We start from the raw sequence: 10,735 nt of genomic DNA, 5'->3' as shown, positions 1-10,735 counted from the left end.
GTCCAGCCCCCTCTTGTGAGAGGGCCTGTGGGACAACTGGGGCCTTGCTCTCTGCAGCTCTCAGCTGGCCCTCCCGTGCCTGGCCAGCCTCCATCAGCTCCACTTCTGGGAGCTTGACCCTCTCCTGCCTTTTCCCCATGAACGCCCCTCCTCCCATGGCTAGAGACGCACACAGGAGCTGGGACAGTGGGACGGGGGAGATGGCTCCTCTAGCCCAAACTCAGCCCCCACCTCAAGTAAATCACAATCTCCATGCTTCCTTCCCCAGGCACTGAGTTGGCCACAGGCACGCAGCCTTGCTGCTTAGCATTGGTGCTTGTGGGGGGCTGGGACCCCTTGAAAGAGAGTGAGGTGGTCAAGGGGGAGCAAGCCGGGAGAGGCCCATGGAAGCCCAGCACCTCAGCACCACCAGGATGGGCCCCCAGCCTTCAGCCTGCAGGGCTCATTCATTCATTCACTTAGAAAGCCTACTGGGCCCCCACAGTGTAGGGACTCGGCAAGTGAATGAAACAGCCCCCTATACCATACCCGCAGAGCACGGAGCTGGGGCCTCAGCTGCAAAGACCCCCATGCCCAGGACCCAGCTGGCAGGCTACAGCCGGGGTGACCCATCCGGAATCTGGGGAGATGGGCTGAGGGCTGTGGAGGGGGCCATAGGAGGGCCTGGGGGTGGGGCTGATGGAGTGGGATACAGGGCAGCCAGGCTGGGGGGCTGAGGGTGCAAGGTCACAGGGCCCAGGGCCCCCAGTCTGGGTGCCGCGTGAGTTGTACCCATGTCTGGGGGACTAGGACCTGAATTGGCACAAGGCAGCACCCAGGAGGCCCTCCAGCTGGAGACCTCCAGTAAGAGTGGAGGATCTATCCAGCAACCACTGAGGGGCCTGGCCTGGTTCTGGGGACCCCTCCCCTCCCAGAAGAGCCCCCATCCCCAGGCCCGAAGGTGGGGGGTGATGCGTCTCCTACAGTCCGGGTTCACAAGCAAGACACAGGAGGCGGGGGCTCCCTCGGCCGCAGATAGGCTCCGGGGCTGGGCTCCAGGGCTGGTGCACTTGGACTCATGAGTGGAGCGAAGCCAAATTTTTTGACAGCCCCGAAAGATGGCCAGTGCCCAGGACTTCTGACGAGAGACACATGGATGGTTCCGTGGAGGCTGGACCCTTCTGTGTGCGTCCAGGATGGCAGCGGTGAGCTAGAACAGTCACCAGGGCAGCTGACGGAGGGCAGGGGACCCCTCCACGCCCAGCCTGTCCAGGACACCCTGGTCCCTGGCACGGCCTGGGTCTTCCCTCGTTTCTCCAGGATGCCAGACAGATGCAGGGGCCTTGCTTGTGAGAGAGGCCCTTTCCAAGGAGGCCTGTGGGAAACAAGCCCTTTTACTCCCCCACCCCAAGGAGGGTCTTTCTCCCTGGGTTTCTGCCTCCCTGAGGTCTCCTCTCAGGTCAGAGGAGGGAGTGCCCACTGGTAAAGCACTGAGGGCGGTCGAAAGCCCCAAAGGCCACCCTGCTCCTTCCTTGCCGGGCTGGGTGACGACCCTACAGTGGGGTGGGCCCCTCATTGAGGGGCAGGGGTGCTGAGAGCAGGCACCGGGGCCTGGATGAGCTGCTGCCCCTGCCCTGCTCAGCCCGGCCAAGCGATCCCGGGCTCTCATGGGGTCCCACGTTTGAAGATGCAGGGGTGGTTGAGGGAAGGGTCTCATCTAGGAAAGGGAGAGGGCTGTGGCCAGGGCCGGGGGAACAGTCCAGTCATGGGGGAAGAAGGAGGCAGGTGGGAGCTGCCAGGCTGCCAGGCTGCCAGGCTGGGAGTGAGGAGGCATCCCTGCTAGGGATCTGATAAAGCTTCCAGGGGCAGGGGAGGAGGGTGCACTGTCTGTGGGTGGGGGCAGGGGCAGCCACAAGAGATGGAACCTGGATGGGAAGGGACAAGAAGGGTGACACCCACAGGGGCGGGAGTCCCAGGCTGGGTCATGGAGCTCACACTAGGCCTGAATGTGTGCTGAACACCTTGGCCAGAACAGGTAGCTATCTGGCTGTGGGGGAACAGGTAGGGGGTCTAGTTCCTCCCAGGAGGTAGAGAGGGTTCTTGAAATTGCCTCCTGGGGACTCTTAAGTCAAAACAGCCACCCTGGTGAACTCTGCCCCCATCCCACAGACAACAGGGGCTGGAACATCGGGATTGGTGTGAAATTCCGCATCTATCTTCTCGTTTGACCCTTGCAGCGGCCCGTGGGACTGGACAGAACCCACTGACAGCTGGAGGCTGGAGGCAGCTCTTGGTACACTTCCCTGGCTTGGGTAGGCGCGGGAAGCCGGCACCCTGGGGTACCAGCCAGGCCTCTGGCCCTAAGCAGCAGATGGCTCTGAGAGGTGGGTGCCCTTCCCACAGCCCCCAGGGCTGCTCGCTGGAGCAGAGGGGGTCCTCCCTGGGATGTCACTATCCTAAGATGATGAGATGGAGGCTGAGGGAATGAGAGGCAGTGAGCATCTACTGCCTGGCCCTTCCTTCTCCCCCCGCAATCTCCTAGGACTAAGATGGGGCTAGGCCTGTGCTGCTGCAGAAATGGACGTTTCAACCGGCCAGCCACGGCTCCCATTTCCCGACTGTCCCAGTGGAGACGGGCACCTGGCGGCCACACGGTCAGTGTCACAGTAGCCTTCGCCTCTGCAGGGACACCGGCTCATTGGCCTCCTGAGGCCATGCGTGGACACTGGGCCCCTCGAGCCAGGCGGGGACACTTCTACCTGGCTAGTTAATGCCACTCGATGTTAGAAGTTTGAGGCAACGTTGCCATCATTTTAAGTGCCTGCCGGTTTCTGTCACCATTGGTCATCAGGACACAGATATATTTTGAAGGGGCCCTTCTGATGTATCTATTGGTGGAGCTAGTTGAAGAGCCCGACCTAATGGTGGAGTCTGGGAGCAGTGAGGCCATCGTGTTTATCTAGCTGGTGAGGTAACGCCCCGGGCGGAGGCTCAGGACCGCCAGGCGCCCCAGGTCGGGCACTGGGCTGGAGGGTGGCAGCGCCCTTCAACACCCTGCAGAGAAGGGGGGTGAGATTATAGTGGTGGGGGGCACTGCTGGGGATAGGGTGGGAGGGTGGGGACAGGCAGGCCGGACACCCTGGACCCACTCAAGGGCCTGCAGGGGTCTGAGAAAGCCAGAGGGAGGCAGAGCATGGGGGAGAAATGTAGGAGGGAAGGAGGGAGGGAAGGAAGGCTCATTCTTTTCCCTTCTAGAAATCACGAATTGGTTATTAGAAATTACTTCAAGGCCTTGCTGCTGGTGGGGAGGAGGCGGCACCTGCGGGAGAGGCTGGCCCTGGGTGAGTCTCACGCCCCACACCCTGCTCTGCACCAGGACGCAGACCCTCCCTGGGTAGCGGCCCCCAGACCCCAGCCTGGCACTCATCTGTCTCCAGCCCAGAGAGAGGCCCAGGGCAGCTGTGGGGCCAGGCTCCCCAGGAGGGTGGCTGAGGGGTGGGGACTGGGAGACAGATGGCTTCCGAGGCTGTCCTGCATCCGCCTGTTGGCCTGAAGATGGATCTGAGCGCTTACTATGTGCTAGGGAGTGTGGTGGTCCTGGGGAGTCAGCCACACAGGACTAAGGGCTCTGGGGGGGGACGGTCGCTGCAGCCTCTGACCGCCAAGAATTGCAGTTGAGGGGGTGGGGGTCAGGGGGCTCCTGACTCACTAGTTGCATGCCCTTCACAGCACCGTCCCACTTGTCACCTGGACTGTCACTGCTGGGCCACCCCCACTGTCCCAGGCCACAGAAGGGTGCACGCAAACACCCTCCTTTTCCAGGTGGGGAGGCCCAGGCCCAGGGAGGAGGCCCCTGGCCCGTCACTCAGTGGCAGCAGGGCTGGACACAAATGGGGGCTTCAGCTCCAGCTCAGGGAGTCCCCATCCCCAGGCCTAGAAGGGAGGGTGACTCTGCAGCTCTGTGGCCCCCACGGCCCCTCCTGCACCCTCCCAACTCCGCTTCTCGAGAAAGGCTATTCTCGGGTCTTCCCAACAGGTGCCGAGCACGGAGCATGAGTCTGCGCTGAAGTCAGCCTCCCAAAGTGTCTTGGCTGGGCCTTGAGGCCACCTCCACCCCCAGCAGTGCTGAGAAGCCCAAGGCCCGAGACTGACAAGCATTTCCGGGGCTGGTACGTCCTGGGCTGGCTCTGAGCGGGGGTGGCTTTGGGCTGGGTCTGTCACCCTTATCTGGGGACTACAGCGAGGGCTGGAGAGTGCCCTTCCCTCCCCTCCAGGGGAAAAGCCAACCCTGACATGGGGGTGGATGCCCCCTCCTCCAGGAAGCCCTCCTGGCCCTGGGTGTCCCCCTCTGTACCTGCGCCCCATTCCTATGTAGTTGTTGGTTCTGAGCTGGGCTTTTGGGGAGGGGAGGACAGGGCTGTGTCCAAGCTGGCACTTGGATGCCACTCTGCATGAGGCCTGTGCTAAGTCCTTTCCCAAGGGCTGGGTGCTGTGACCCCCCCAGGTTCCTGGGGAGGCTGGGAGCCCCTGGGAGGTTGGATGCCCTGTCCTGGCAGCCTGGCTCCAGCCGTATCCTGGTCATGCTTTGTCCTAGCATTCAGCAGTGTGCCTGGCACTTTGTGCGGCCTCAGCAGGTAGCTCCTGAATAAAGGAATGTGTGCCCACCTCAGCCACAGTTCCTACAGAGGGGGGACTGAGGACTCATTTCAAAAGGGCTGGTGACACTTCTGGAACCCCTGGTTCCTGGGGAGGGGCCCAGGCTCCAACAGGCAGACCCGGCCCAGGGCCGTCTCCTGGGCCTCCACCTTGGGCTCAGAGGGGCTGGAGTTAGAGGTGCCGCCGGCAGGCAGCGTCCCCACCCCAGAGCCACCCTTGGCCCCTGCCCCCACTCGGCCACATAGGCACTGCCCACAGCCTCTTGTTCCTTGGCCATGAGGAATGAGACCGGGGCCTGGAGGTGCCCCTGCGTGGTCTCCAGGTCTCGATCACTGACAGGCACTCAGAGGCACCAGGAGGAGGCCTGCGTGGAGGCGGAGGGGCAATGCTGCACAGAAGGAAATGTATGTGTTTTGGCTTCCAACTGCCTCTGCAATGACATAATCAGAAGGCTTTTACTGACTGGGCAATAAAACAGCTCATCACTGTGAACACGAGTGCCTCCGCAGAGTGGCCGCCGGCTTGGCAGCCCTGGGAAGGTCACTCAGGAGCCCAGAGGAGGCCGCCTGGCAGGCAGCAGTGTCCCCGGAGGCCGAGCCCAAACACAGGCAGGCCCTGGGGGCTGTCGTTGGTCCTGGGCTGAGTGTAGCACAGAACCCCCAGGGTTAACCCCCCCATACCACCCACTGTAGCTGCAGTGCTCCTGGGGCTGACCACTGCCGCAGCACCCCTGCCAGGCCCCGGGAATGCTGCCCTGCCCCTGCCAGGCCCCGGGAACATTGCCCCGTGGAAGCTATTGCCCGAGCATGATTGCCCACTTTGCGTCCTGAGGTCAAGGTGGGATTGGCTCAGTGAAGAGCTGGCTCATGGTTTGGGGGCAGGGAGGGGAGGCAGGAAGGGTGGTCCAGGAGAAGGTCTTGCAGTGGAGGGGCCGGGGGGCCCACGGGTCTGGAAGAAGGCTTCATGAGGCTTTAGCCGGGGAGGGAGGAAGGAGAGGGTCCTAGAGTGGGGGCTTCTCCTGGCAGCTCTTGGGTGGAGCCACCTGGGCTGTGGCTCCCAGTGTGGCGTCTGCCCCCAGCAAGAGGCGGGACGGGCGTGGCCCATGGTCTTGATGGGGACGCGGGGCCACGCAAGGCATGGTGTTTCCCAGCTTCAAGGAGCCCTGGAGACCACGGATCCAGGAATTCCCACCTTGGAGTGGGAGGTAAAGAGGCAGCGCCTGGGGCGGAAAGCTCCGCAGTAGTCTGCCGTAGCTCCTCTGACGCTGGCCGCCAGGCGAACCCAAGCCCCAAAAGCCCCCAGCCCACGTGCCACGCTCCCCAGTCACCACCGGGGAGTCACCATCCCCAGCCCGTGACGGCGCCCTTCGCACGGAGCCTGGCCTGAGGAGTGGTGCAGGGCAGAGGGGTGTCCGTGAACACCAGCGGCCACCTCTACGGGGGTGAGGCTGGGCTGTGTGTTCCCACGCTCCACAGGCAGGGGCCGATTTGTACTAGTGTTCTGCGCTGCGTAACCAATCGCCACACAGCTGGCTGCTTGAAAACACCACCTTACGCCCTCACGGTTTCCGTGCGTTGGAATCCCGGCCTGGCGCAGCAGGGCTCTCTGCTCAGCATCTCCCTGAGCTGAAATTCAGGTGTTGACCCGGCTTCAGCCTCCCTGGAGGTCAGGCCCTCTTCTAGGTTTGCCAGGTTTTTGACCGACCCCAGCTCCTCGTGGTTGGAGAGCTGAGGTCCCTGTTCTCTGTGGCTGGGGCCGGGGCGCTGGCAGCTCCTAGAGGCTGCCCGGAGACCCTGCCACGTGTGCCGGTGAGCGTTTCACAGCAGGCTGTGGCATCCTCCTCGGAGACCAGCAGGACCTGTCCCTGTGATGACCTGATGGGGTCAGGCCCAGCCAGCACCATCTTCCCTTTGAGTCACTTGAGGTCAAAGTTCCCTCCCCGGGAGTGATGCCGTCCTGCCTGCTGGCCCTGCCCTCACTCGGGGAGAGATGGCGGCGGGGTGCACCCCAGGGCCGGAATCGGCCGCTTCTGCCTCCGCAGGCTCTGGCTTCCAAAGGAAGTCGGGAGACTCTGAGCCTCCCGCTCTACAGGGAGAGCCGGATGCCCCTCAGCAAGTGCCCGAGATGCCGGGCTGAGGGGACAGAAGCTTTGCCACCTCAGGGCCCGAGGGCAGCCCCATGAGCCCTGCCCAGGCCCAGCCCCCTGCCCCGCTCCGGGCAGCCGTGCCCAGCCCCCACCCCTGCCCCGCTCTGGGCAGCCGTGCCCCCCACCCGGTCGTTGAGGCCCCGGATCCACGGGACGAGTGCCGTGAGAGGCCGGCTGTCTCTGTTAAGCTACCTGAGGACTCCAATTCAATCATTTATCAGGTCCCATCATAAATTCAAGGCAGCCCTCCAAGGTTTGAAGAGCTCAAATTTGACTTCCTCGGGAGTTTTACGAGGAGCGGGAGCCATTTGTCAGGGCGGACGGCTCCATCTGTTCAGCGGGCGCCCTTCGGCGAGGGAGGTTCCCGGCGAAAGCAAAGCTGGGACGGGAGGTCGGTGCTGTCAGGAGGCCACGTGTCCTCCAGGGACCAGAGTGTGGCCCCTGAGAGTTTGTTTCCTGGGATGATTAGCAATTCAGCCAGGGCAGGGGCACATGGGGGTGCTGCGGGGTGGGGGAGGTGGGGAGCTGCAGCCAAGTCACTGTGAGCAAAGACACCCTGCCCAACTTGAGCTGCAGCCAAACGCAGCTGCCCGAGGCCTCCCTGCTCAGGGCAGACCCCGACAGCCCAGCCACCAGGCCTCTTCTGGAGGGACGCTCGGCCCACAGGGCCCTGACCCTGGAGGGGAGAAAGGGTCACCCAAGCCTCCTACTATCTGCAGCCCGTGGTGGGTACCCGCCAGCTGCAGAACACGGGGGTTAGATCATAAAGCAGGAACGGCAGCTTCCTTGCCTCCTGAACATCCCGTCCCAGAGCTGGCTGGAGCCTGGCTCAGCAGAGCCAGGAGGCGCCTGCAGCACTGGGACACGAGGCGAGTTGTGCAGAGAGGCAGCCGCACTTCGCTGGGCCCCTGGGTGGGGGTTGCTGCACTGTGCCAAGGGCTCTTGGGGCTCCCAGGTGGGGTGGGGGCTGCATTTGCCATGGAGCCCAAAACCTCCTTGGGCCCAGGAATGGGGTTCACATCAGGAAACTGCCTGAGGGGTCTCGTTCCGGCTGTGCCTGAGGAGCGAGGGCTGGAGGAGGAGGAGGTGGGTGGGAGATGGTTCTTCTGGAATTGACCATTTGAGCCAGGTCTGGGGGCCAGAACTGCAACCTCCCCCATGTGTGGCACATGTTTTAATCTGTCAAGTGGCTTTGTGGCCACCATCTCAGAATCTCCAAAAGCAACAGCAATGGGAACCGCCCCCGACCGAAGCTTGTGAAAATGCAGATTCCTGGGTACAGCGCCTGGGTACGCCTGGGTACACTGAATCCTCCTACAGCTGCTCTGGGGTAGTGAGCTCCCCATCTGCACAAGCGTTTAACCGAAGCATCCAGCTTCAGTGACAGGAGGGCTACTGGACCAGATGACCTCCAGCTCAGTCCCAGATCCACTGATCGCCCAGGGGTCTCGATCACCTGATCCTCAGCAGGGCTGGTGGAGGCTGGCACCAGGACAACTCCGGATCAAGCTGGTGGGAGCGCAGGGCCCTCGGGGTAAGGGGTGCTTCACAGTGAGCGGCCAAAGGCACGTTCCCATGGGCCATTGTCACACCCTGCCTGGGGCTGCCAGCTCCAGGGGGCCCTTGTGGCCTGCACCCCCGAGGAGGAGGACACCACCCCCTACGGTTACCCTGAGCCTGCTGCCATATTTGTAAATGCTACACGCAGGGAACCAAAAAGTCCCCGGCCCAGATGAAACAAGACCCCAGAGAGCACCTGCGTGGGCCCACGAGAAAAAGCCATCTTGGCGTCCCATCCGCAATAGGACTCAGCTTGGCAGCCTGCACTGCACAGCGTTCAGCTCCTTTCCAAATGAGTTTGGCGTTTTTTATAAAAAGCACCTTTATAACAATCCCAGAATGAATATTTATAGGGCAGGGATGAGGGAACCGGCTAATTGTGGCTGAGATCCTGCCGGATCAACACTCCTCGGCTCCCAGAGGATGTGCACAGGAGATTAAAGCTGTTCCCTTCATCCCTGGGCTCAGGGCTGGGCTCCAGGTGCAGGGTGGAGACCCAGAAGGAACCCTCTAACCCTAGCAGACCATAGGCTAATGCTGTGACCAAGGGCATCAGGGGCTGGGGATGTTCTTAGAAGTAGGGCTGTTGGGAGGAGGTGGGAGGCCAAGGCTAAGGGCAAAAGGAGAATCTGAGAATTTGGCCAGTGCCTTCCGGCCTCCTCTGCCGGGAGCTGAGAATTCGGCCTCTGCCATCCGGCCTCCTCTGCTGGGAGCTGTTACAAGCTTGGGGTGGGGCAGATGATGAGGAGGCAAGACCCAGTGTGGGCGTCCATCTGGGTGGCTTGGACAGGACAGCCCAGGGCCCCTGCTGTCCACCCTGGAGAGCAGAAGCTCTGAGCTCTCCCCTAGCCACCTCCTTCTGTGGAGCCCCTGGGGGAGGGGCAGGGAATAGGTGCCCAGAGTGGGACCAGGTGTCGTTTGGTTCTGGAGCTGTAGGCAGCTGCGAGAGATGCTGGTGAAATCTGCAGGGATGAGGTCCCCCCTGAGCCTTGGGGCTTTGCTGGCAGCATCGCTGTGGCCCAGGACACAGGGAACAGAAGTGGGTGGCTAGGATCAGGCCCTTCTTTCTCCCTGGAAATGGAAATCTGTCTCAACCCAGAAAAATACTCTGCAAGAGCCAGTGAACTTGCTGGGGTGAGGGACCTGCTAGCTCCCTTCCCTGCCTGTGGTCCTTGTCCCCTGCAGGACTGGCCCTGAGTGGCGGGGGGCTGGGCACCATTCCTGATTGTCCAGCAGTGCTGGGCTGGGGAGGGTCCTCACCATGGGTATGTCCATGGAGGGGGCTCCTCCCTCAGCCCTAGCACTGCTCCCCAACCCTGACCCTGCTCTTCCACTCACCCCCTGCAAAGATGAGCAAAGTTGTAGCTCCAAGGGGCTTGGGCGGGCAGCTCAGAGGAGCCCAGACTGCCCACTTCTGCTGCCTCGAAATGACTTTTATTTGCTTCTAGGATGGGTCAGTGTGGGTCCTCTACAGAGGAGAAGCAGGCAGACCCAGAGAAACACTTATCACCCCCCCCCAACACACACGCCCGCACTGAGCTGGGGCAGGGAGCAGAGGGACGGAGCGGGAGGAGCAAGCCTTCGGAGTCCTGCGGGGGGACATGGAGAGCTCAGAGGTCAGCCTGGGCCTGCAGGGCCCTGTTGTATGTCCCCTGCCCCTTGGGGTCCTCCCCACATCCCGGGGGCTCTGGGTTGGCTGGACTCATGGATGGTGCAGGTGTACCGGAGGCCTCCCTGCGCTGACCCAGAGCCTCTGAGTGACCTGTGCTGGAGGCTCCAAGCAGTGCCACGTGGGCCTCAAGGAGCGTTGGAGTCTGCGACGGCAAAGCTGTCACCGTTCTGAGTGGGATGTCCATGGCTGGAAGCAAATCGCTCTCCCCTAACATCATGGCAATGAAATAGAACTTTATGAGCTGTCAGAGAGACTTTGCCCACTGCCCCTCAGGTAGTGTGTGCATATTTGTTTGGCTCCGTGTGCACCTGTGCACCCTGAGGTTGGGCAGGAGGCAGCCTCCCAGGCACGGTGCGGGGGGACGGTGAGGTCCTGTTCCTTTTGCAGTGTTGTGGGACACGCCGGGTGCCCATGGGCACTTCACACATAGCTCTGGTCTGTGGGGCACACAGGTGCGCACAGCCTCCTGGGAGCTTCCCAGGACACCTCATGCTTGTGTGAGCTGTGTGCTGGGGTGTGGGGCAGGCAGAGGGGATGGTGGCAGACCACTGCAGGCTATGTCTCCTGCTGGAAGCTTGGACAAGTCCACAGGGACCCCTTAAAGGCTCTGAGAAGGCCCATCCTCCATGCCAGTGACAGGGAGTCTCCCGGGGGGCCCTGCTTGTCCCCCCTCAGCGCTCGTCTGGGCTTGGAGGGTCTCCTGGAAAGATGGTGAGGGAGGG

The sequence above is a fragment of the Hylobates moloch genome, unplaced genomic scaffold, assembly GCF_009828535.3.
Source record: "Hylobates moloch isolate HMO894 unplaced genomic scaffold, HMol_V3 SCAFFOLD_21, whole genome shotgun sequence".
NCBI classification, from domain to species: domain Eukaryota; kingdom Metazoa; phylum Chordata; class Mammalia; order Primates; family Hylobatidae; genus Hylobates; species Hylobates moloch.
The sequence above is the reverse complement of the archived record's forward strand: the minus strand, read 5'-3'. Positions refer to the sequence as shown.